This window comes from Mixophyes fleayi, chromosome 12 (assembly GCF_038048845.1).
Source record: "Mixophyes fleayi isolate aMixFle1 chromosome 12, aMixFle1.hap1, whole genome shotgun sequence".
In the NCBI taxonomy this organism is placed as follows: Eukaryota; Metazoa; Chordata; class Amphibia; order Anura; family Limnodynastidae; genus Mixophyes; species Mixophyes fleayi.
The window spans coordinates 66,006,409-66,032,991 of NC_134413.1; positions in this window are offsets into that span (position 1 = coordinate 66,006,409).

Sequence of the window (26,583 nt, forward strand, 5' to 3'; positions counted from 1 at the left end):
CATCAGATCCCCTCTCCACTAGGACTAAAACAGAAAACTATTCAGCTGTTATATAATCTAGAATATAAATAGAAATTGAGAAAGGCAATTTGGTATCTGTCTGCATCATAATCATCAACATCCTCCTCAGCGCCAGCTACATCAATATCCTCCTCCCGGTGTACAACATTCACACCTTCATTAGCCAAATCTGTAACTGGACTGTGGGTGATCCTTCCAGCATATGCAGAGGGCGTGCTGCAAATGCTGGATGGAGTCACCTCTTCCCGTACAGTGATGGGAAGGTCAGGTTTCACAACCAACAACACCCTTGGACTCGCCTTGGGGATTTGTGATGTCATCTGTTTAGAAGGCAGAGTTCTTTGCTGTTTTGTTGTTGTTGCTGACAGCATAACTCTCTTAAATTTTTTGTAGGGGGGGAGGAGGGCTTAGATCCTTGGGTGAAGCTGGACCACTAGTCATGAACACGGGCCAGGGCCTAAGCCGTTCCTTGCCACTACGTGTCGTAAATGGCATATTGCCAACTTTACGTTTCTCCTCAGATGTTTTTAAGTTTCTCTTTTTGCTATTTTTTGAGAACTTGGGCTTTTTGGATTTTACATGCCCTGTACTAGGAGATTGGGCATCGGGCTTGCCAGACGACGTTGATGGCATTTCATCGTCTATGTTGTCATGACTAGTGGCAGCAGCTTCAGCATTAGGAGGAAGTGGGTCTTGATCTTTCCCTACTTTATCCTCCAAATTTTGGTTTTCCATTACATGTAGCACAAGCGAGCGTACCCCTAAGCCACACACACTCGGCAAAGCCTTTAAAAATTATATGTGGCACAGGAGAGTAGCACTGGACTTATACTGCTGAATCAGTGAACTTTGTAATAGCAGTACCACTGGAATTATACTGCTGAATCAGTGAACTTTGTAATAGCAGTACCACTGGACTTATACACTGCTGAATCAGTGAACTTTGTAATATCAGTACCACTGGACTTATACTGCTGAATCAGTGAACTTTGTAATAGCAGTACCACTGGAGTTATACTGCTGAATCAGTGAACTTGGTAATATAATATTGCAGTACCAATGGGCTTATACTGCAGGATTGGTTTTGCAAATTTCGTTGTAATTAATTTTTTGTTTAATTATTTTTTTGTATTTTTTTTAGAACTTTTTTTATTTTTTAAAACACTTGGGAATAATGGGGAAAGAACTATGCCCTTAGAAGCACAGAGCACAGGGCACACAACCACTGGACTGAACAGGACACAGCACAGGACCCAGCAGCACCACTGAACTCAAAATTGACAGAGCACAGCACACAGCACCACTGGACTGATACTGCAGAACACAGCACAGCACAGCACAGCACAGCACAGAACTAAAGAGCGCAGCAAAGAACTAAACAGCACAGCAAGAGATCTACCAGGACAGAGGACCACCTAACACACCCTCCCTCTATCCTGTTCAATGCCCGAGTGAAGATGGCGGTGACTAGCGGGGAATTTATAGGATCCGAGTATCGTGAGATCCGACAGCGGGATTATGACTCAGAGCCTCGGTTTCAAGTTTTCATTTGGCGCCAATACCCGGATCTGTCTCGGATCCGACTCGGATCGGAAAGGTTCGGGTGGGCTCGGATTCACAAAATCCGAGTGCGCTCATCTCTAGTCAAAACGCATCTGTACAAGCCTAATTACTTCTGGAGGAATGTCCTGTGGATAGACCAAGAGCTTTTTGGTAAAGCACATGGTCCCTGTGTTTATATAAAGCAAAATGAAAAGCACACCTTCACAACAGTCAAACATAGAGGAGGTTCAGTGATGTTTTATAGTTACTCTGTGGTATCTGGCACTGGGTGTCTTGAACGTGTGCATTTCATCGAGAAATCTGGAGATTACCAGTAAGTTGAACCCAGTGACCGAAAGCTGGATCATCATCGAAGGTCATGGTTCTTCCAGCAGGACAGTGACCCCACACATACTTCGGAAAGCAAAAAAGCACCTAGGAATGGTTCAAGACAAGATGCTGGACTGTTCTGTAGTGGCCAGAAATTAGCCCAGATCTTAAACCCATAGACCACCTGTGGAGAGATCTGAAAATAGCAGCTGGGAGTATGAACCTTCAAATCTGGGAGAATGGGAACAGTTTGCACAAGTAGAGTGGACCAGTAGAGAGGTGCAGGCTCACCCATTGCTCCAGGAAGAGGGTGAATGCAGTTATTTTGACCAAAGGCTGTGCTACCAAGTATTACGTCTAGGGTGTCAATAATTTTGTCAATGCCATTTCTTTTAATTTTCTGATTTAAAAGTATTAAATTCAGAATCAACAGCAAAGCTTCTGTATTATTAACAGATAAACAATTATGTTTAGAGGAAATTGTGAATTGTTCGAAAAAAGTGCACGGGTGTCAATATTTTTGGCCACGACATTACACGTCATACAGACTTGTACATGACTATATAGGAAAGCGAAAAGTCTGAACCTGAAGTTACGGAATCCTACTCCAAAGAATTTCAAGAGGCAGGAGCTACAGAAAGTAACGGCCTTTTACAGCATCCAAATCAAAATAAACTGGGGCCTGATTCATCAAGGTACGCAAACTCATGTTTCATACGTTGAGTGACGCAAACCCTTATATTTGCGTTGGAGTTTGAGATTGAGTTGACTTTGAGTGCCGTATCTGCTCTGTTTGCGCTGCGTATGTGGTGTTTTACGTAGCTCAAGTCCCGTTTAGCAGATGCGTATAAGTTTGCGTACCTTGATGAATCAGGCCCCTGATGTCTAGAAGCCGTCTCTCTAAAGAAATCAGGGGGTAAATGTATCAAGCTGAGAGTATTCCTGCTGGTTTGAAAAGTGGAGATGTTGCCTATAGCAACCAATCAGATTCTTGCTATCATTTTGTAGAATGTACTAAATAAATGATAACTAGAATCTGTTTGGTTTTTCAAACACGCCGGAAAACTCTCAGCTTGATACATTTACCCCAAGGTGTCTGAAATGAAACGAGACAATGGATCTCCCTGACTGATCCCTGATTGTAAGTACAAACTATTTAATCACTTAATGACTGTTTGTTTTTATTGCTATTAAGTTTCTTATAGTGACTTAATAAATCACTGGTATTTTTTGAACATACGTTCCACTTTGAAGAAAACTATAATGTATTCATGCGTCCACATTGGGGCCAATTAGGTTGACAATATATATAATATTTTACAAAGGGAAAGTGAATGTTTCTCTTCTAAACGTAAAGTCCCGCTTGGACTGTACCCGGGCAAAGTAATTGAATAATTGTAGCAGGGTAAGTATGCCCACAGCAGTCTGATAGTTGACTGGTTGCATGTGACAATCAAAGAAAGATTTGGTCCCAAACTTACGTCATCAGGGTACTATGAAAAAAAGTAGACAACAAGTAAGTTAACTGTAATAATAATAATCAAATAAGAAGATATAAATATATATTTTGTATTACCTATTATACTTTGCATTACTATATACAGGATTTAAAAACAATTAAAATCAATTACTTCCTCTTTAGTATATTTGCCCGTTTCAAATTGACGCTCAATCGTGGGCACAACAGTGTGAATCTCTTATCGTGTGTTATTTAATTAGCATAATGAAATAAGTTATTATTACGGTGTTAATTCTTTAAATAGTATTCTTCCCAGTCGTGAAATAATGCCTGCATAATTTCCTCTGGTACAATAGCAGCAAGGTCTTTTGATGTGTTTTTTTTCTTTTTATTCTACAAAGTGTTATTTTTAAGCTGAGTAAAATAGACTGTACCGTTGCACGGCATTGTGCCAATCGCAGTGGACTGCTAGGTGAAGAGTAAATTAAGCTGTGAGGTCAGATCGTACTGGGGATGTTGGAAAGGGATCAGCAACGTCAAAAAAAATTAAAACATTTTTATTTACCGTACTAGAAACAAATCCACACAAAGAGCCTGGTTCATCAAGGACGTAAAAGTGAATGCAATATGGGTTTGTGTTTTATTTAAACGGATGGAAAGTGGACGCTCCGTTTTCAGGTACAAGCGGATCTGACACCTTGTTTGCATTTCAATACGGATTTAAGTACGCTCTGCCCATCCAGCCCTTGCCCTATGCAGACAGAGACAACACACTGCAGGATACTCACAATGCATATGTACAATATAAAGTCATATCAGAACGCACAGACAAAAGAAAAAGTTAGACGTTAACACCTGTTGATAATATAATCATTGGTAAAAATACATAAAATGCATTTTAACTAGAGATGAGCGCACTCGGATTTCTGAAATCCGAGCCCACCCGAACGTTGCCGATCCGAGTCGGATCCGAGACAGATCCGGGTATTGGCGCCAAATTCAAATCTGAAACTGAGGCTCTGACTCATAATCCCGTTGTCGGATCTCGCGATACTCGGATCCTATAAATTCCCCGCTAGTCGCCGCCATCTTCACTCGGGCATTGATCAGGGTAGAGGGAGGGTGTGTTAGGTGGTCCTCTGTCCTGGTAGATTTCGTGCTGTGCTGTTTAGTTCTGTGCTGTGCTGTTTAGTTCTGTGTTGTGCTGTGCTGTGCTGTGTTCTGCAGTATCAGTCCAGTGGTGCTGTGTGCTGTGCTCTGTCCTTCTGAGGTCAGTGGTGCTGCTGGGTCCTGTGCTGTGTCCTGTTCAGTCCAGTGGTGCTGTGTCCTGTGCTCTGTGCTTCTAAGGGCATAGTTATTTCCCCAATATTCCCCTGTGTTTAAAAAAATAAAAAAAAGTTATTTAAAAAAATACCAAAAACTAATTTAATTTTTTTTAATTACCACAAAATTTGCACAACCAATCCTGCAGTATAAGCCCATTGGTACTGCAATATTACCAAGTTTACACATTCAGCAGTAAAAGTCCAGTGGTACTGCAATATTACAAAGTTCACACATTCTGCAGTATCAGTCCAGTGGTGCTGTGTCCTGTGCTCTGTCCTGCTGAGTTCTGTAGTGCTGCTGGGTCCTGTGCCGTGTCCTGTTCAGTCCAGTGGTGCTGTGTCCTGTGCTCTGTGCTTCTAAGGGCATAGTTATTTCCCCATTATTCCCAAGTTTTTAAAAAATAAAAAAAAAGTAAAAAAAAATAGAGGAGGGTTTTTTAATTATATTGTGGCCTCGGTACCAAATTGTGTACCGGGGCCACCACACTACGCAGTCAAGATAGATAGATGCGTATCATAGATGAAGTACATTCAGTGGTGTGGGGCAAATTGAAAAATATTCAAAATGCACTGACATTATCAAAAACAAGAGGTTGTCACACTCTAAAACTCCAACATGTATATGATGGAGAGGATGGAGGAGCAGCCGTATGTGCAGTGTAATGCAGACCTGTTGAAGGTTTTTTATATATTTTATTGTGGTGCCCAGTGCCCACTCCTCTACGCAGTCCAGATACATTTATTGGTGCGAATCATAAAAGTTCAGGGTTTTTAATATATATTGTGGTGACCCACTCCTCTACGCAGTCCAGGTACATTTATTGGTGTGAATCATACAAGTTGATGGTTTTCTTATTATATATATTGTGGTGACCCACACCTCTACGCAGTCCAGATACATTTATTGGTGCGAATCATAAAAGTTCAGGGTTTTTAATATATATTGTGGTGACCCACTCCTCTACGCAGTCCAGGTACATTTATTGGTGCGAATCATACAAGTTGATGGTTTTCTTATTATATATATTGTGGTGACCCACTCCTCTACGCAGTCCAGGTACATTTATTGGTGCGAATCATACAAGTTGATGGTTTTCTTATTATATATATTGTGGTGACCCACTCCTCTACGCAGTCCAGATACATTTATTGGTGCGAATCATAAAAGTTCAGGGTTTTTAATATATATTGTGGTGACCCACTCCTCTACGCAGTCCAGGTACATTTATTGGTGCGAATCATACAAGTTGATGGTTTTCTTATTATATATATTGTGGTGACCCACTCCTCTACGCAGTCCAGATACATTTATTGGTGCGAATCATAAAAGTTCAGGGTTTTTAATATATATTGTGGTGACCCACTCCTCTACGCAGTCCAGGTACATTTATTGGTGCGAATCATACAAGTTCAGGGTTTTTAATATATATTGTGGTGACCCACTCCTCTACGCAGTCCAGGTACATTTATTGGTGCGAATCATACAAGTTCAGGGTTTTTAATATATATTGTGGTGACCCACTCCTCTACGCAGTCCAGGTACATTTATTGGTGCGAATCATACAAGTTGATGGTTTTCTTATTATATATATTGTGGTGACCCACTCCTCTACGCAGTCCAGAAAGATACCTCGTTGCAACGTTTTGGACTAATAACTATATTGTGAGGTGTTCAGAATACACTGTAAATTAGTGGAAATTCTTGTTATTGAATGTTATTGAGGTTACTAATAGCATAGGAGTGAAAATAAGCCCAAAAACTTGATTTTTAAACTTTTCATGTTTTTTCCAAAAAAAATCCGAATCCAAAACCTTAAATCCGAACCGAGACCTTTCGTCAAGTGTTTTGCGAGACAAATCCGAACCCCAAAAATAATAAAAATCCGGATCCAAAACACAAAACACGAGACCTCAAAAGTCGCCGGTGCACATCCCTAATTTTAACAGTTGCTCTTAATTGCAAACACATATTCTGATATAGGGCCTGATTCATTAAGGAAAGTTAAGCAAAATTCTGCACAAAACTATGTTGTAATGCAAGGGGTGCAAATTAGTTTATCATTTCGCACATAAGGAAAATACTGGCTGTTTTGTCATCTAGCACACAAATACTTGATAGCTTTATATGTACACTGAAAGTTAAAGCATACTTGCCTATTCTCCCTCAATGTCAGGGAGACTCCCTGAAATAGGGGTGATCTCCCTCACTCCCTGAAGAGTCTGGCATTCTCCCTGATGCTGAGCCAGTACAAGACGTGGTTGGCTTCGCCATCTGTGGCATGATGACACAGTTCAGAAATTGTGTCCTATGTCCATGTATTGATTGCTATGGAGGTGGCCATTTTCATGGAGACCAAGATTTAATCAAAGACTGACAGGTAAGACAACATGACTACACTTATGGAGACAGAAATGTAAAAGACACTTCAGTCTCTAGAGATTCATTAGCTGCTTTTCTTTCTTTAATGCATAGTTGCTTACTCTCCCGGAATGTCCAGGAGACCGCCCGGTTCTCGCCCCCCAAAATAGATAAGTGTCTGGGGGCAGGGCTTAATGACACAAATATTGTGTCATCTTAGCCGCGCCCCCTGCTGTAATTGGCCAAAATTGTGACAATTATTTAGGGGGCAGGGCCAGAATGATGCGATTCGACAAGGCCTGCCCCTGCATGCCCACCTCCCCCGGGATCTCCCTGAAGCCAGCGAGGAAAAGTTGGCAAGTATGATTTAAAGTCGATCTAGGACATGCCCTACCTCAACTATAAATCTGCCATCACATTTTAAATTTACCTCCCCCTCCAATGCAACATGGTTTTGCCTTACGTGCTTACTGTTGATTAACTTTCCTTAATTAGTCAGGCCCATCATCACTATCAGTCAGCACCTACACCTGCCTTGTAGCTGGTGCAAGTGATACGGCTAAAAATCATGAGATATGCCCAGAGGATGTGCTTGCGATTGACCTTGGCACGTCCTTACTGTAGATTGCCTACGTGCATACAACCCTTCCCTCCCTCGTTCCACCATTCAAATTGTAAGCTGTCGGAAGTGTAATTTACATACCTTAACGAATCAGGTATGTGAAACATGTTGAAGGTTCCTTGCAAGTTTGGGCCTGCATTTTAGCAAATGGAGTTGGGGATTTGGTAGAATTAATGGTGTCCTCAATGCTGAGAAATACAGGCAGCTATTTATCCATCATGCAATACCATCAGCGAGGCGTCTGATTGGCTCCAACTCTATTCTGCAGCAGGACAAGGAGCCCAAACATACAGCTAATGTCATGAAGAACTATCTTAATCTTAAATAAGAACAAGGAGTCCTGGAAGTGATGATATGGCCCCCACAGAGCCCTGATCGCAACATCACCGAGTCTGTCTGGGATTACATAAAGAGACAGAAGGATTTGAGCAAGCCGACATCCACAGAAAATCTGGGCTTAGTTCTCCTACTTGTTTGGAACAACCTCCCTGCTGAGTTCCCTCAAAACCTGTGTGCAAGTGTACCTAGAAGAATTGATGCTGTTTTGAAGGCAAAGAGTGGTCACACCAAATACTGTTTGATTTAGATTTCTCTTCTGTTCATTCACTTTGCATTTTGTCAATTGCTAAAAATAAACTATTAACACTTCTATTTTTGAAGGCCTCTAAGAAAGATGTTAGCTGTTCAGCTGACAGTCTGCAGGGGAAGGCTGCATGCAGGGTTATGTCCTTGCACAGTAAAATTCCTAGGCTGAACACACACAGGTGGTCTAATGAGGTAATTAGATCAAAAAGAGGGGATTTGTGTATATAAACCTGCATTGTGCATATGTGCATTGCGACCGATGCCAGTTAGTGGCCAGTGTCTAGACAGGAGGACTATGTCTAGTCAGTTTTAGGCTGCCTGATGTCATCCTAACGGAAGTGTACGCTATTTTGTTATGATTTAACCATAACAGCACAGTTTACTCATATATACATATATTAATGTTATTATATTTATTTCAAGACTGTTTTTCATTAGCTAAATGAGGATTGAGGATGATAGAAAAAATTGCATAAAGATCACTGACCTCAATAGAACAATCCACTATATTAATAAACCATAGCCCAGGAGCAGTCATACTTTGGAGGTTGAAATGACATGATTTTCTTTGTTAATATTTACAAAACCCTGTAAGACAGAAAATAATACATAATGCAACAATAAAACATGTGCAGTACTAAGCATAGGGACAAACAAATGATATGCCTTACTAAAGTGCATTTCATTTTTAACGACTGGATCTCCTAAACTAGGATATAATAAAATATTGTAATCAAAAGGTTAAATAATACTGTATTTGTTTTTAAATGCTAAATTATAGATAATAGACTAAATAGTATAATTTTCAATTAGTAGAATACTGAATGCTATATCACATAAATCAGAAATGAGTAACTAGAATCTATCCCATGTTTCCCAGGCTTTTCATTTAGTTAGTTCAATTTAGATTCTATACCACTCACTGAATTATATGCTAGACTTAACGGGCCTTTGTCATTAAGGAGAGCAAAGCAAAAAAAGAAGTAAGTTTGCTCCTTGACAAACCATGTTACAATGCAAGGGGTGCAAATTAGTTTATTATTTTGCACATACGGAAAATACTGTCTGTTTTCTCATGTAGCGCACAAATACTTCATAACTTTAATTTTAAACACTGAAATTAAGAGTTGATCTAGGACATGTCCTATCCCTACTATAAATCTGTCCCACATTTAAATTGACCTCCTCCTCCAATGCAACATGGTTTTGCCCAGGTGCAGAGTTACTCCTTTTTTAAGCTTTGCTCTCCTTAATGACTCAGCCCCTCTATGTATAGAATTTGTTTTACAATCGTGCTGTTTAGAGGAGGCCTCACCAGCTATAACTTGTCTACCACCACCAGCACTCTGAGGTTGGATACTTGTTAGTCTTTTTCCCTCTGGACCTCGTAATACTCCACATGTCTGTGACCTGAAGGTATCCTTCATAGACCTAGCTATGCACTTTGAGGAGAACGGAATTGCCTGAACATTTTTGGACAAGGTCTAGGCCATAAAGAACATTGCACTCAATCTCCCAGATTCTGTGACCAACATTCAAATCTCGAGAAAACCAATTAATTACATTCTAATGACCTAAGTTGATCAAGCTATTTGAGCTGGCGGTTTGAAGCACTTAGTTCTTCACGGTATAACCTCTCCTTTACCAGCGGATCATCAGAACGCCATCTCTCCAAAAACGGATCTGAAAATCTTCCACCTGAGGATTCCCTTACTAATCCACTAAAGTACAAGTGATTTAAAATATTGTCTATTCTTGGCATTAGAATCCAGTTCCTTCTCAATGGGTCATGAGAAAGATTACGAAAAGGAATATCTTTGTTTCTCTCTGTTAAAGGATTCCTGTTTATCCACAGCATTCTTGCTGTCAATGGCCCATCCATATGAAACTGCCTAATGGTATCTGAGATGGCTTGGTCCATGCTTACTCTGTGTCACTTCATCTTCTCTCCTCATGGCCCTTTGGCTCGCCATTCTCTCAACTCTGCTCACATTCTCCATCATATTTCACGATATCAGGGTACAGACACCATCTCCTGGGGTAGATGGGGCACTTTTCCACAAAGCAGCCATAAAACGTCGCAGCAGTCCAATGTTATGGTACAACTAGAGATGCAGAGCAAATAAAAGGATACTGAAGGAGGACTTGATGGCTTCTGTCAAGTACAGTGGAGGAAATGGAAAGGGGCTGTGTTGGTGCTGGTAAGGTGCCATGCAGTGGAGGAACTAGAATTGGTGCAGCAGGTGCCATACACTGGGGTCCATGGAGATAATGGTGCCCACTGCATGGCAGATGCATAGGGTCGGGGCCCCCAGTTCCCTCGTCCTTGCACTGGGACCCACGGCTTGCTATTTCCACCTCTGGTACCTTGAATAATAAGCCAGAAAAGATATTACTCTATTATCAAATGTCATGTCATTCTCTCTGGTCAGCTTTTGATTGGAACAAATTTCAGCGCACAGCAGGGCAACAATCCTATACTTCTAAGGTATGTAAAAAGTATTTGGTGAAGAAACAATTAGCCGGAGGACTGTCTTTGCCAGATGCCAAGCCTATTGATCATTGGTGGGAGGAGCTTGACCATAAGGTCAGGTTAAAAATGCCCTACAAACCGGTCGCACCTCTTGGAAGAGTTACAGAAGTCCTGAGTACAAATCTCCCCATAATATCTTCAAAAACTGACAGCTAGATGTCAAACTGACAGCTAGATGTCAAATGTCTGCAAAGCTGTAACTGCTGCACCTGGAAGATTCTTTGATGAATGTAAAGTTTGATGAATAGAGCAGTTATAGGAAGAAAAACCAATTATCATTAAATTGTTAATATATGGACTACAATTTCAGAACCATTTAATGGTACATATATATTAGAGATGCTCGGGCTTGGTTTTCTGAAAATTGAGCCCACCCGAACTTAAGGGATCCGAGTAGTCTCGCGAGCCGGCTCAGTACTTTTGCGTGTTCTCGGTTATGTATATATATATATATTGTGAGAAAGTACACCATTCACAGGAATCGGACATAGGTATGCTGAACCATTTAGCTGTTTATTAGCAGTTGTCAGGATGGTAAAACAGTTCCAATGCTGGTACAGCAATCATATCCAGTAACAGTACACGAAAATCCCCACCACTTACATCTGGCTAGACATTGCTTCCCTGTCTGCTTGCCGGCCACTTACCACCCACACATACAGACAGTGTCTTTATCCTCCACCCCAATCACTACAAACAAATCACAGCAAACCAATCACACCCATGTGGAACACCTGTGTGTGTGTGTGCTCAAAGAGGAACCTAGGGAAAATTTAACCCTGTCTGCAGCCTGCTGCTGCAGACTAACTGTGTTCCTACCTGTTCCCTTACAGGGAACTGTGGCAAATATCCCTCTTTGCCACAATATATATATGTATACATATATATATATATATACTGTGTGTCATACCCTTTTCTTTTTAAAGGATGCATCAGCCCTATAATAGGTTTTCTCTGCATGTCGTTCCATCCATAATGCATTTATCTGCAGAGAAAACGCCCTCTCATCGTGCCAGACAGTGACTCATTTAATTCTGCTTGGACATTATTGTCATTTTGCTGCTCAACAAATTTGTTAGACTCCTGTTCTGCGCCACATGCGTCTTACCTTTTGTGAACCGGTTTTTGTCATTTTAAGGCCAAGTAAGAAATGAATATATACTGTGCATCAAGGTCTTCACTTTACTGAGCTATATAATCGATAGCGGCTGAAGTACATTAAATATGTATATGTAATTATATCTGTGTAGCAGTCTATCTATAGTATCTGTGTACCTCTGCTTGACATTTGCCATGATCAAAGTGCCTCTGTTGCCAGCGTGCAGGTGAGGGGGGCGGAAGCAATATTGAGCCTAGAAAACTTTTGACGTGAAAAAAAAAAGAAATAAACAATCTCGAAATATGTTTGTCTTATTCAGAATGATGTTCCAAAGCTTCATGCTTTCTACCAGGACTTCCCACTGTCTTATAGGTGCATAGAACTTTGGGTAATCCTTGTGGAACTCACAAACCTCTTTGTGTTTGTCGATTGACACAGACATAGAGCTCCAGGCAGTACAGCACTTGAAAACTGAGTGGGTTCCAATGTAACCAATCAGCGGACACTGTGTCCCGAATCAATGCAGGAATACAGCTAAGGAGCCATGAATATGGTGAAAAACATTCAATGTTTATTGCTGAAGAGTATAAACAGACAATGTAATAATGAGCTTTGCAGTAATTACCAGATATACGGCAGTTACAAGTAAACAGAAGTTATGGAAAGATTCCAGGCAGCAAGTGCAGGGAAATGCAGAGGTAAATACCAGGTTCACAGATGATACAGAAAGGAGAATGTATGTAGAGATCCCAAGCAGCATAAATCCAGGAGCACAGCAGGAGGAAGTAACAACAATGAATAGCAGGATGTGACCACAGAGTGTAACATCAATAACCAGCAATGAATGCTGGGAAAGACAGGTATACATAGAGAACAGCCAGGTGCCAGGGATAATTAGTGCAGCAGGGTTAACTCCTAAGGGACTAGAAGCAGGCACAATAGCAGCACCTCTGGTGATCAGAAGTACTGCTGCAACACATAAAAAGAAACACAAATAATAAAGTCTAATAGTCCTGGAGGCAGGAGCTGCCAATACAAAGCAGCAAACTGCAGACAGATCGTGACACACTGTTAACCCCTACTCCATGTGTAAGGGTCACTTTTCTTATCATAAAAAACATCAGTATTGACATCCATGGTTCTTAGCTCCTTCCCTGTGAGGTCATATCTTCATACCAATGTCCGGCAGATGGTATATGGTAACTATAGAAACTGCAGGGATGTCTGAACGCTGACGTACAGTGAGATTGGTCAGAGGGTAGTGCCTTAGAAGATGAGGCTTGTGTCTACGTGTCTTCCTTGCCTGTCTGTTTCTGTTTTATAGCACTCAACATGCTTTCATTTTTAAAACCATAGATGCCGCCCTGAGGCAGAACTTGCGAGCTGTGGGCCCTGGTTCAGGGAAGCGGGGAGGAGTTCCCTGTGCAGCGGGCCCCATTATCTCAATCAGGGGCAAACGCAGGATTTGTAGAGGGGTTTCCACAGCATGCCGCCAGTGGGCGTGACCTGCGTGCATGGGGGCGTGGCTATAATATTAGCCAGTGCTTGGATGCTCTCCAACTCTTCCTATTCCCATAATATACATGGACAATGCTGCATGCACTACTGTTACGTGCATGCAGCTCTCTTTTTTCAAACAGAGCCGTGTGAAGCGGGAGCAGGGTCCAGCCAACTCAATTATACAGTGCCCCAGGCTTGGAAGGGGTTTCCAGGCATTAGGAACCCCCCCTCAGTTTGCCTATGTCCATGGACTCCGGTGCACCGCACCTGGTGAAACAATGGCAGTTCTGCCACTGATGTCGTCTTTGATAATACTTCCTACTGTTCAGGAACACGTATTAGACTAACAGAAGTAGGCAAAACCACTGAGAATTGCTTTTACACAAAGTGAAAAATCTTTTTGCAGACACAAAGGCAGGGATCCCTAGCCTATTAATTAGGATGCAAAACTAGAAAGCTAATTAGTGTGGATCCCAATGAGCACTCTTTACAAACTTATTTCACAATAGTGACTAATGTACTAATCTGACTTTCCTTTATAGGAACAAAATAAGACCCACCCCCGATCCTTTTAGAATCCGCCACATCTGCCCAGAAACGCCCACTTTTGGAAGAAACTATGCCCACTTTCTTGATAATTCCCGTACCCTGTGTGGTTTATAGAAAACCGTATGCGGTTTTGGCCAAGCCGCTATTAAAAAATGATTATGTTGATAGGGGGTAATGCAAATCACACATAAAAATGAAAATGTTGTGCCCATGCGCAATGTGGTACTTGTAGTGTCACAAGTATGCAGTGTAAATGGTGCCTCCATCATTAAATATTGAGTGTAGCATTGTCAACAATGAATTATTATTGCCCCTGTTGTCAATAAAATGTTTCACATAATATAATAATATATTACTATTGCTACCTTAATATAATTATACATATATAATGCCCTTTTAATATATTAATATATTAATATTTCCCCTTAATTTAATAATAAATTAATATTGCCCCTTAAGATAGCTATAAATTAATATTGGACCCTTATCAATAATTAATGATTGCCGTTAAAATTAATATGTCTATTGTGGCTGCTCTTATTTGGAGAATGGCAAGATAGCTCAAACCACATTTGAGCTTTCTTAACTATCAAAAGCAGGTCTAAAAAACGTGCCTTTTTTTCTGGCGGTTTGCAAACCGCATGTTAACAAATCACACGGTTTGTATGCTTTCGACTTTTTTTTAAAAACAATTAGGGATGGCGGCTTCATACCTTGTAGATTGAAAGCATGCAGTTTTATGTCTGGTTTTGGCAATAGTAAATCACGTTTTCAAAGCTGCAAATAAAGAACAGGCAAAAAATTAGCGGTTTTGCAAATCCGCATTTTATTAAATTTACCCCATTTTGTTCTGGCTGAAAAAATTTAAGAACCTCTGCACTGCGGTAAGCAATGACTCCCATATCTGTCATGTAATGTGCAAAGCCAGTATTAGGAATACCCCACCTGATAAACATGTCACTCACCTGCCCTACCTATCCTTCCGGTGACTATAATACAAATTCTCTGGTGGCTAGTAAACAAAACAAAGCCCATTTAAAGGTCAACTGCACACATTTGAGACAATTCTGTTGGCTTGTATGCAAACCAGGGTCCACTCTGATGACTAGTATGCAAAACAGAGTCCATGTCTGTGGCAACTTTACAAACCACTCTATTGAATAATATATAAGGCTAACCCCCCCAATCTGGTGACAAGTGTATAAACTTAAGGCTAGTACTGAAAATAAAGCGATTTCCAGTCTAGTGACTAGTGTTTAGCAGACCTTCGATCTCTGGCGGCTAGTGTATAACAGACGAGATTATCTAGTGGCTGCTATGCAGCCAACATGCAATCTGTAGTGACTAGTGGATAGTAGACCTCAAGTCTCTGGTGGCGAGTTTATAGCTCCGATCTCTGGTTGTCATTCCCTGCCCTGACCCTCACTCTTCTGGGAAATAGCCAATGGGAGCTGTTGGTAACATCTAGTAGATAGCTACAGGGACAGATTTAATCATAGGCTCAGAAAATAAACTGTTTCTACAGTTTCCTTTTTGACGCTCTGAATAAATTAACATCCGGAGGTGTCTACTAGAAAACTTTGTCAACTGACCGAGGTCAGGGGTGGACCAACCATAGACCTTCCTGGTCTCTTCAATTCTGTGATAGCACTAGTTATTTGCGAGTTGGTAGTTTGCACTCTAATCAATATTTGTTTGGGCCACAAACTGGGAACATTTTAAGCAACTTTCCAGCAGAGCATCTGAGCTATACAATTAAACAGGATTTGAGTGCTAGAGAACTGTACGGGTGAAAATTGTTACATTTAATGACCTTAGCAAAGAGTGTCGCACCTCCTGCCTCTACATCTTTGATGCACACAGTTCCAATCTTCTCGAAATGACCAGAGCAGCAGCTGCGGGCAAGTCTCAGGCTTGTTCAAGTGGGGTTTAAATTAAAGCACTTGGTCGAATCAATGATCAGGCTCATGCCGTTCATAATCTTATCACATGGAAATTTACTTGAACTATTTTCCTGCTTATTCTACAATTTAAATTTAAATAGCTAGGTGATTTCGCAGATGATTATCAGAATAATGCAACCTTGCATATCAAAAGATGATCACTGGCTGACACACTGCTGATTACTTAACGTGATTTTATCCTGACAAATGACTTTCCTTAATATTAAACGAAACTGCATGGCTCATCTTTCAGATTAAAACAAAGGTTTGAGAAATATGTTTTACTTTTCTTTTCTTCCTATAAATGAATTGATTAGTAACACCGAGCATTTTACTATATTTATTCTGCTACATGCATTTGCTCTAGAGATCATTTGGATTCAATTATTACATTTATTAAGACAATATAATAGTCTGTCTGTGCCGCAAATCAAGCCACAAATCCAGTTTCTGGGCCATATTTCTAGGTATCAGGAGCTCTGAATTTGTAATCTCTCAACATAAATGTGATCCTAAATCTGATGATAAGATTACAGTTGATGGATTGACGTTATTACCAGTGGACTCCGCAAAGTTGCCTTGAGGTTATTTCTTTATGCCTCTCATTTTCCCTTCATTTAAGTTTGGTAGCAAAAACCTGTTGTTTCTTCCTGCAGAATATAGCCAGAATCTGGCACCTTCTCTTCAAAGCCGCAGCTTAAACTCTGCATGCCCTGATAATATCCCGCTTGGACTACTGCAACCTCCCGCTAAGTGGTCTACCAGCTCTCGCCTTTCCACGACTGCCTCTCACCGCTACCTGTCATCTCCCATACAGCCAAACACTACAGCTTTAACCTGTTATATTTCATATCATATTCCTTCAGATATTATATATATCATATATTTCATAGCTAATCCCTTTCTTCTCCAATACTCGCTAACCTACTTTTTTAAATTAATAGCATTGATGCAATCTCTGTCTGTCATCATCCATAGCATGTGTGAAATTGTATGCAGAACTTCACCACTATCATCATCATCTATTTATATAGCACCACTAATTCCGTAGCGCTGTACAGAAAACTCACATCAGTCCCTGCCCCATTGGGGCTTACAGTCTAAATTCCCTAACACACACACACTAAGAAAGACTAAGGTCAATTTAATAGCCAATACACCTACTCGTAGGAACATACAAACTCCACACAGATAAGGCCATGGGCAGGAATTGAGTCCATGACCCCAGTGCTATGAGGCAGAAGTGCTGACCACTGAGCCACCGTGCTGCCCGCTTTACTTTGCTTATTGTTGCTGTATTTCTCCAACTTCTCATTTAGATTGTAAGCTCTTTGAAACAGGGATCTCAATTGATATGTTTTCCCCCATCTCCTATTTTGTATTGTTTCCAGTAATTCATCATCATCATCATCATCATCAACATTTATTTATATAGCGCCGGCAATTTACATAGCGCTTTACAATTGGGAATAAACATTGATAAAACAATACTGGGTAATACAGACAGACAGAGAGGTAAGAGGGCCCTGTTCGCAATCTATGGGATTCATATTCGGACTTATGCCCATTTGCGTAGCACGTCCCGTGTGCAAATGCTCTGGCCATACTCAGAAACAGACCTCACGCCAATGAACGTAATTGCATGCAATGACTGTGACTTGAGGGACGGAACGGGGGGCAGGGGCAAACGCAGGGTTTAAAGAGGGGGTTTCCACACCATGCCGCCAGTGGGCGTGACCAGCATGCATGGGGCGTGGCTATAATTTTAGACAGTACTTGGCTGTTCTCCAACTCTCCCTATCCCCATAATATACATGGGCAATGCTGCGTGCACTACTGTTATTTTCGAGCAGAGCCATGTGAAACGGGGGCAGGGACCAGTCACCTCAATTATACACTGCACCAGGATTTAGAGGGGGTTTCCAGGCACTAGGACCCCCCACCCCCTTGGTTTGCCTATGGAGGGGGGTAGTCTAAAGTAGGCAATGTACAGCTTGTAAGGGGTTAAAATGAGGACTTCATTACCTGGAATCTGGAGTCTCACTAACTGGATTAAATTCCTATTGTTCTTCCCTGGTTTTTGACAGACAATGAGGCAACAACTCCGCATGGAAGGACTGCACATGGGGATGACTTTGGTCCCTGCCCCTCTCCAACCCCTAAGCGCATCCCGGCCAATCCCAACGCAGCTGACCTTGGAATAATCCTGCAAGGTGGGCTTTAAAAAGGCTTTCATGGGGGACCCAGGTCTATTCGGGGTTTTACTGAGTCTGATGTTGGAGTTCTGTCTCCCATCAGCTCAGTAGCGGCACTTGCCTCAAATCCTGCCTCTTGGTCACGTCTTTATCGGAACGACTTGCCTGGGGGAAACTTTGTTCCATCGGAAAATGCTTGTGGATCTGTTACATCTGGAGTAGAGTGACAGGGGTGAAGGTCCCTACCACATCGATAGAGAGCATTGGCTGAGCAGCCAGGATCCACAAAATCGGAAGAGTGCAGCAATAGCTTGACCAGGAGTTGCCATTAACGTGTATGCCCCGGATATTTTATCCAAAACATGGCAGGGGTATATTTATATGGGAAAGAATAGGACTAAGCAGCTTGGCCAGAGATTGTTACAGCTGTTGCTATAGACTTTGCTGCAACATTGAGGAGATAGGTATAAACAGCTTGGCTGAACTCCGCACCGCACTTGGTGTTGCAGCTTGGCCCAGAGTATAATTTTAACAACTTGGCAAGATGTACTTCCCCATAGACATTAACAACAGGCCAGGTGCAGTGTGTCCTTATAATATATTATGTTGAACTAACATCTTGGCCGGGCACTGTGGTACTCCCACTGTACTAATGTACCTTCCTTGCGGTTGTCCCGGCAACTGCATCAGGACCACTAAAGAAATACAGCTTGGCCTGAGAACACTTGGCCCACCTGAGCACTATACCCATTTAAGTTATAATAGTTGAGGGTTATTGGTCACTGGGATAATGTTGGGTTTGAAATTTGGTGACCACTTGGTTGTTGCTTTAACTGTTTACCATCAATAGTTTTGCTACTGCTTAAAGTTGTTTAACCCTTCTGTAATAAAGATACCTTTGTATCGTCCCTCTCTCTCTGCCTGTGTGGTCCAAAACACCCAAGGTGCCAGGGTTACCCAGTAGGCACCTGCCCTTACACCCTGGTATCCTGACAACGTGAAAATATTCTGTCCCCAAAAGGGCATACAAATGTGTATGTTTACGCCTGACGATAGTGTAGAGATGTGACTTGATAGTGTTAGTAGTAAATATGAAAGTCGCATTACACAATGAGGGTCATTTAGAGTCGGCTGCATTTGCATCAAAAGCGCAAACTTAAATGTATGGTCATAAAATGCAAATTTATTTTCAATTACATTGTAAGATATGTGCGGCTGAAACTAAACATGTAAATGTGCAACTGAAAGTAGTTCATAGCTGTCAGGGCTTGCTGGGATCAGTAGTGCCACAGAAAAAATCACTGATTTCTTACTTTTAACTATTTTTTAGCCCAACACCCACTGGGCATGGGAAGAGGCCTAGTGCATGCTTACCAACTTTGGAGATCTTGCCTCCGGGAGGGGAGACCTCGATGACCTATATAGGGGGTGTGACCACGTAGATCACGTCTTTAGGCCCCTGCTAAACAGTACCAATCCCGGCCTATTAAAGCAGGGGGGCGGGGCCAGGATGATGCGATTAGCCCTGTCCCCACCCACTTCACCAATGATGTGGGCAGCATACGGGAGGTTTCCCTGCTGTGTTGGGAGTCCTGGAGGACTAGTGCTTTAATCATGGGGCTGGTTTTTTTGATTGGAGGAGGGGGGTGCATACTTTTTATGCGGGTCCAATTCCTCTATGTAATTCTGCCCTGTGCTGAACATGCTGGGTCTTTGTCCCTGTATGACAGGTCTCTGTGTTATAGTGTGACGAGCCCAGCCTCTCGTAGCCTAATGCTGGTTGAAGCCATTGCCCAGGTGCTCTGCTTTTTAACTTTGCTTATTTAAAAACTTAGTTTACACACTGTAAAGGTCTAATGATCATCTTCAACACTGATCTTTGCATCTGAAACACATACGCCTCCTGACGGCCATATCTAAATAGAGAGCAATTATGTGGACTTGCCTTTACTGTACTCATCCTACGATTTACTGTCTCTTCCTTACCCACATTCTTACCCAGGAGGTGCAAATCAGGAATATGCAGGAAAGCGTAATACGGACGCAGGATATGCATTTTTCCGCGTGCATGCGCAATCCGAAAAAGCGCATTATACCCTTTAAAGTGGACCATTCGTCCTGCTCAGTATGAAGCCCCTATATAATGTAATGTCATATATACAAGAGAGAATGGTCTCCTGACAGTATTATAAATAATTGTGAAAGTCACATTGTCCATGTATAATGTGATGAAATACAAACCCTACCGCATTCGTAGTTTAAACCTATAAAAATCCAGCAGGATTCATCTGTCCTGCAGTAGTCCAAGCAGAAATGACAAGTAATAGAATAGCCGGCCACTACTTCATATTATTTAGCCGCAATGCTAATGACTTAAGCACTATCAGCTCCAGGTGTGAATACGCAAGCAGCGAATCAGAAGGTGCTAGTTAGTACGGTTGTCATCATCATCATCATCATCATCAGGTGTATTTACACTAGAGATGCTCAGGCTCGGTTCCCCGAGAACCGAACACACCCGAACTTAGGAGATCCGAGTACCGAGTCAAGCCAGCTCAGTACTGTCCTCGGAATTGAAAACGAGGCAAAACGTCATTGTTACGTCGTTGGATCTCGCGAGTTTTGGAATCCTTTTTAAGATCCAACATAATGGCGCAGTTCCATCTTGCGCCATTATTCTTTTCTGCCACTGCTGTGTGCCAATGTTTCCTAGATGTGCTAGGAACTGCCGTGTGTTTGTGTCATTGCTCTGTCGCTTACCATCCAGCCAGGTCACTGCAGTATTTGTATCATCTATCCTATATTACCCTGGTATGGGTATCGGTTTCAGCGTCTCTTCCTGGTATTTGTTCCGGCATCTGTTCTGTCATCCACTCCTGATGTTGGTGCTTAACTCCCGCCATTCTCACTTGTTACCTATCGAAAGGGGTCACGATCTGCGCAAGTAGCGAATACCATGCCGCCTGGCAGGGGTCCCTGGCAAACACCTGCACCATGTTAGACCCTGAGGCTCTGTTGCCGGAAGCGTTAAATCAGGCAGATCACATTGACTCTACAATTCCAAAGTCTTTCCTGGCAGCTGTAAACCTGCATTTATGGACCTGGTTATGGGATAAACATATAGGACAATGTTTAAATTGGAGGCCTGCGTGAAATTGCTTTGCGCATTTTCAGCACAGGACTTTATGCCAGTGAACACAAGCGCATGGAGTTGAGTTCAAACGCAAATGACTCCTCCCGCTGCCTAGGGGAGTATGCACGTAGTCAATGTACAGGAAGGGCGTGCGGAGGTAGAGCGCACGCACATCCGTCCGATTCAAGCTCTGGGCATCTCTCAGGTACATGTTTTTAGCCATACCACTTGCTCCAGCTACAGAGCAGGTGCATGTGCTGATTGATAGTGATGACGGATGTATATGCATGAACATGTGTTTGCAATTAAGACAAACTATAAATGCATTTTATGTACAGTAAGCATTAAGAACATCCAGATATATGTATTTCATGTTAAAAATATAAAAAAAGTTTTAATATATTTTTATTACTTATTATAGTATGAAGTGGTGCTAATGTATTTAATTTTTTTTTTGCATGCGTTCTGATGGGATTTCATATTGCACATATGCATTGTGTGCATCCTGGAGTGTGTTCTGTCTGTCTGCAAATGGCAAGTACCATATAGCCAGAGTGTTCTTATACCTGTATTCAAATGGAAACGTTTCTTGAGCTCCTTTTGCACTTGTATACGGGCGTATGTACGTGCACTTTCCGTCCAATTAAAAAAAAACCTCAAATTGCGTTCACTTAGTGAATCAGGCCCTGAATGTGTTGTAAGATGCCAGGGGGGACTGGCATGTGGTGACAACAGGGAAATACACACCATGCCACTCTTATGACAAGTGACTGACAGGATGATGCATCTTCTTTGGTCCTACAATTAGTGCACTAATCAGTATCTGTACTTTCGGTGCAGCCATGTTAATACTGCAGAACATATCTTTTGCTTGTAATGGTTTGCTACCTCTATGCTACTCCAATAATGCAATAATACAATGTAAATATGTGAGGGGGTGATGCTCTTACATATGGGATTTACTAGTCATTGCTTTCCAGAAAAAAACGTTGCAAGCCATCCCCTGGCTAAACGTGTCTATTGTATGGTTCGTTGGCCGTTCTCGTTTTATTTCCTGAAAAGAGCAACTTTTTAGCACTAATACTAAAACCAATTTAACTGGTGTCAATAGGTTATATTTCAACAAAGAATGACAGTGTGCTTCTCCTGATCCAGGAGATTTCTTTTAACACTTTCAAGCTAATACGCTGTGGTGAGGATACACCTCCGTGAGAACATGTGGTACAATTAATGCTGCAATTAATAATGAATTAATTTGTGCATAAATAACTTGCCTTTGTATAAATGTCAGAGCAGGGAGCGTCAGTTGAGCCTAAGTATATATATATATATATATATATATATATATATATCAGGTCAGTATTGCGATATGTAAGTAATCTACCAATGGCAGTCAAGGATTCCACTAATGCGGTCATGAATGGTTCTTAGTCACCCAATCCCTGTACACAGTTTTCAGACTGATGCCTGAGTGCACTCACCAAGTTGCTGAAGGGGGATCTAGTAATGTCACAATTTGTATAGTGGCCAGGAGGTGTGGGATCAATCAGGGTCCCAACATTACATTAAGCCTTTCATAATCACCGTTGATTTATACAGCGCCAACAATTCTGTAGCAATTGGAGCTTACATTCTATATTCCCAAACGCACACATTATAGTCTTAATTTTGTCAGCAGCCAATTAACCTACTAATATGTGTTCGGAGTGTGGGAGGAAACCAGAGCTCCTGGAAGAAACCCAGGCAAACACGGAGAGAACATACCAACTCCACACAGATAAGACCATGGTTGGGAATTGAACTCATGAGTGCAGGGTTGTGTGACAGAAGTAACCACTAAGCCACCATGCTGCCCACATTATATTAATGACCACACATTACATTATTAGTCCATTCCTGCACCCACAGTACATTAATATCCTTACCACCACCCCAAGTATTTAGTCTAAAGTGCAATTTTTTTGAGATATTTACTTGGGAGAGATAACTGGCTACATTTGGGTGCATTCATGATAATAATTTGCTTAAAAAAAAGATATTTGTCTCAATATGGTGTCAAAAGAACACTGAAACCAAAAACAAAACAAAACAAGGTACACAAAATGTATTTTTTTAAAAAAAGTTATTCTCAGTTGAAATTATGTAGCCACATGGGGGCCTGTGTCTAAGGGCAGTGACGGCTGAGAGGCAGCTCTTTTGATACACATCCCGTATGTCAAAATTCTTTCTTTCATTAACGGTGAATAGAGATAATTAGAAAGAAAACTGACTGGAAAGTTTATATGAGGTGGGAATGAATCATATAGTATTGTGAAACTTTCTTCTACTCTGTGACAGTTACAGAAATGTATGTGTTAAAGAAGTGGCTTTTGGATAGGATGTGGCTTAGTGTATATGAATGTCTATATTTATATTTATTTATTTATTTATGTATATTTGTGTATCAGTGAATGTTTTGGCACCAGGGGGATCAATTACTTACCAGACAGGAAGTTACTCCTGTCTGGTAAAAAAAAATGAGTAAGTTTTTTCCTGGACAAATCATGTTACAATGCAAGGGGTGCAAATTAGTTTATTATTTTGCACATAAGGAAAATACTGGCTGTTTTTTTCATGTGGGACACAAATACTTGATAGCTTTATTTTTTGACATTAGAAGTTGATCTAGGACATATCCTACCACAACTATAAATCTGTCCCCACATTTTAAATGTATCTCCCCCTCCAATGCAACATGGTTTTGCCCAGGTGAAAAGTTAATCATTTTTTTTTGCTTTACTTTCCTTAATCAATCAGGCCCACTGTCTTTTTTATGCCTTTCCCTTCTTACTAAGCTCCTACAAAAGTCTATATTCCATAGTGTTATAAGGTTCTTGAGTCCTGAATGGAAGAAAAGCGCTATATAAACAAAATTATTATTATTATTATTATTATTATTATTATTATAGATTGGATGTTATTGCTGCCTTAGTGCTGTTCTTTCTTTTTTTAAACATAATTTATTAAGGTTGTGACAGCAGAGAACAAATAAAACGCAAAGGAAACAAGTTTGCCAGGTACAACAAAAGACTTAACTTGACTAAAGACTGATGGAAAAAAACCTAAATAACATAATTCCTTGGAAAGAAAGGTAAAGGAGGGGATGGTGGTGCAATGTGGAGAGGAAGACTAAGGAGGGAGTGTAGCACTGTACTTTTATTATGGTATCATCAACTGGCTGATTATTTGTCAGATGTAGTTCAGAAAAGAAAAGTTGCCCCTAGGGTTGTCGGATGCTGACTTTAAAATGTAGCTGTTTAAATCATACTTGCCAACTTTGTAAAGTTGGCTTCCGGGAGCCTGCCGGGGGAGGTGGGCGTGATGGGGGCGGGGCTCCAAAACTTGCGGCATTTTGGACCCACCCCGTGACGTAATGACGCAAACGCGTCATTTTACAGCAGGGGGTGGGGCCAAATGCAGCGATTCCCGGTGAATTGCGGCGTTTTGGACCTAATTCTGCCCACATCACTAGGAAGTGGGCAGATCCGGGAGATTGTCACACTCTCCCGGGAGTCCCTGAGACTCACGCAAAATGCCTGTCAGCTGTGAGAACCACTTTGATTGCGATTTTATATTTATAAGTCAATAACGAAATACCTGTTTAATTCAAATGCGACATTTAATTACTTAAAATTCAAGCATATAATGAATTATGTTTAGTTTGGGACCTAATTCTGCCCACTTCACTAGGAAGTGGGCACTTCCTAGTGAAGTGGGCAGATCCGGGAGATTGCCACACTCTCCCTGGAGTCCGTGAGACTCATGCAAAATGCGGGAGTCTCCCGGACATTTCGGGAGAGTTGGCAAGTATGGTTTAAATGCAATACTGTGGTTTTAAATGTTGATTACAAATCCACTCCAGACATGTCAGGATGACTTTAATAAGTCATTGTCATCGTGCAGAAGGTTTTCAGCACTGTTGGTCAGAGGTGCCCCCAGAAATTGCGGGGCCCAGTGCTAGGCAGGACCCTCCTCCTTCCTTCTTTCACCTCCACCCCCCTATGTCATCCCTTAATTCAACATAAGAACGCCTCCCCGCCCCTCACACCTCTGGGGCAGCTGCTGCCTTCAAATAGAGCCAGCCATGTCCCTTCACTGCGGAAGCCCCTCTCCCCTAATAAACCTGGTTGGGCCCCCTACTGGTCCTGGGGCCCCATACAGCTGTTCTCCCTGTACCCCTCTGATGGCGGCTCTGCTGTTGGTACTCAGTAAGTCCCCCCCACCCCTGCAGATGGTCAACATGAACATGGAGTTTTGCTAATAATATATGTAAGGTACCAGAACAGACATGTGCATCAGAGCTATTTCCAATCAATGATCTATCTCACGCCTGAATCCAGACATAACAAATGATTTCATAATGGTAACAACAGGAGCCTCACATCACGACCCCTATCACATGCAGCTCTGCCCTAATATATTCACATAGTGGACAAGTCACTGCCTTTCACAACATGGTGGCTCAGTGGGTAGCACTTGAGTCTCACAGCACTGGGGTCATGAGTTCAATTCCTGACCATGGCCTAATCTGTGTGGAGTTTGTATGTTCTCCCCGTGTTGCGTGGGTTTCCTCCGGGTGTTCTGGTTTCCTCCCACACTCCAAAAACATACTGGTAGGTTAATTGGCTGCTATAAAATTGACCCTCTCAAAATAGTCTCTCTCTCTCTGTGTATGTTAGGGAATTTAGACTGTAAGCTCCAATGGAGCAGGGACTGATGTGAGTGAGTTCTCTGTACAGCGTTGCGGAATTAGTGGCGCTATATAAATAGCTGATAATGATGATCAGCACACTCATCTCCTGAAATAATATGTGCTGCTGTGAGCAGTCTGCATCAATGCCTACTCTTGGGAGAAGTCTGGGACATTCTCAAACGTGGGGAAAGACCACTCAGAGTCCCAAGAGAGCAAACAAATCTCCCATGAGCAAATTTTGGTGCAAACCACACCGTTAAGCCCTGCCCACCTCTAATTTTCTTTCCTTGTCTCCGGATCTTCTAGAAGAAAGTTGGGAAAAGAAGACAGCTATTGCATTCTGATGATCAGATTGTCTACTGGTTGTTTTTACATGCCCATTGTATTTAAAACTGGAGACGGAGGATCAAACGCACATTAAAAACGATTAATAATGCAAAAAGCCTACTGATAGCAAAAATCTATCCATAACTAAAAATACACACGAGATAAAATGTCACCATTATTTTTTTTTATTCATTTTTTTAATATGGCTTCCGAAAACACAATTCCCAACTCCAAGAGCAAATTAATTTTGACTGCTTGTGCAATAATTTATTGTACAGTCTGCATTTAATTACACATTCACGGTAAAAAAGAAAAATATAAAGGATTTC